Source organism: Mus caroli, chromosome 10, assembly GCF_900094665.2.
Source record: "Mus caroli chromosome 10, CAROLI_EIJ_v1.1, whole genome shotgun sequence".
NCBI classification, from domain to species: Eukaryota; Metazoa; Chordata; class Mammalia; order Rodentia; family Muridae; genus Mus; species Mus caroli.
Genome location: NC_034579.1, coordinates 59,760,896 through 59,762,757, shown reverse-complemented (window position 1 = coordinate 59,762,757; position 1,862 = coordinate 59,760,896). Strand labels below are relative to the sequence as shown.

Sequence of the window (1,862 nt, the reverse complement as noted above, 5' to 3'; positions counted from 1 at the left end):
GCATATACTGAAGGCCAGCTAAGACATCCAGCCTCATGGAGTGAACAACTACTGGAGTTTTGGAACTTCTCTTCATAGGTATACATTTTTGGATTAGCTATACCACATCCTCTGTAACCCATTCTAATAAATCGCAGACACACACACATACATATTCTCTCTCTCTCTCTCTCTCTCTCCTTTGAAGGGATTAGTCAAAGAGGCCAAATCCCTTATCCTCATCAGCTTACACTCACTCTTCAGGAGCAGCAGTTGTGGCAACAGCCACAGGGGTAGTAATCACAAATGCAGATGGCTCAGCAAAGAAGGGCTTGACCTTTTCAGCAATTGACAAGGTGTAGTTAGTCTACCACAGACAAAGCCAGGATCTGCTTGTTTCCATTGACAATTGAGTGTGGAACTGAGGCAATGGTTGGGTGACCACTCTGTAGACAAACACAAGCAACATTTTGGACAACAACCCAGAGTGTAGAATCTTCTCTGTAATGTCAAATTTCAAGGTAATAAATGCTGGTATTGCCAAACACCTGTTGGATGATCAGCCCAAAAGAGAAGGGAGAGATATTCAACCTCTTCTGTGGTGTGGCTTCACTAACTCCTACTTTGTCTCCAGTTTGAATCAGCTAGTCATCACTCAAATTTCAATTTTGATTTCACCTCTGGGAATTTTAGTTATGATGCCTGACTGCTGGAAGAAAGAAGTCTCCTCAGACTTTAGACCAGTGTTTCTGAGCTGGCAGAGTGGCATTACACTGGAAATGGCACCAGCATGGGCAGTGGCAGTAGCCTGTACCTTATTGGAAGGCATATCATATTGCAGTAAATTCCTCCTTCATGAACAGAAAGCCCATATCCCCCTGGATATGAGGCCATAAATTCTCCAGAACTGGATTGGTTTCCAGGTGCCCTACCCCTACCCCTATCCCTACTATATTCTTGTTCATCATGGTATTCTGCCTGTCAGCCTTCCTTAAAAGGGACATGGGGTTCTGCTGTACCTGCTTGGAGCTCATGCCATATTATATGCTCCAACAATGAAGCATTTTGGGTAAGCAAACAAATGTTGGATTATTTTAAGGAAGAAATTAGACTCCCAGGTCGCCCTGTCTCCCTTAGACATCATGGCAGAGTGTCAGGACTTGCCACTGCAATGTTTAAAGACAGTGTCACTCTAATGAGGACACCAGGCAAGAGCCAACCGTTTTCATACTGGCCATACGGACTCAGTTTCCAGAGTCAGAACAACTTGAGTGAAAAGCAGGTTACATGGGAGGACAACTCCAGAATGCCACAAAAAATATTTTTTTTCTCAGTCTTCTGCAAAGGAATCTGTGAACTTTCACTAGAGATTAATATATAGTGAGACAGAGGAAGTTAGCAAGACATTTTTGACAGCTTCTTAATAGTAATTCTGAGCTGATCTTTACTACAGGAAACCCAGTGTTTCACTAGGGTTTGCTGGTCTAAGTAAGGACTGGGGGAAGCCTGATGATATTTTGATATTGAGACCATTGCCTCTGGGAGCACAGTGAGTCCTCACACACATTGTATGTTTGCTCTTACAAGTTTTGATTGTTTAACAACAGTGGATAAACCCAAACCTCTCTGAATCCCATGTAGTTCCATGTAATGTGGGAAGAGTTCTTTGACATGGGAAAGGACCAATGGAAGCCATAAGTAGTGCTATATCCAGGAAAAAAAAAAGTAAATTAAAAATGGTACCACATACCTGGAGGATATTCAGAGATTATTCATGATGTTATGAAGCCACAAAAGATGTTGCTATGGTGACTGCTAATGTATCTCCATTCAGCAAGCTCTACGCAAGGGGCAGATTTTCAATTAATGGAGAAATACACGGT

At 42.4% G+C, this 1,862-nt stretch overlaps 1 pseudogene; it reads right to left on the bottom strand.

Moving 5' to 3' along the window:
- Positions 1 to 232: 232 nt before the first annotated feature.
- LOC110302696 lies at positions 233 to 1,120 on the bottom strand (annotated as a pseudogene).
- Between the last annotated feature and the right edge of the window lie 742 nt (positions 1,121 to 1,862).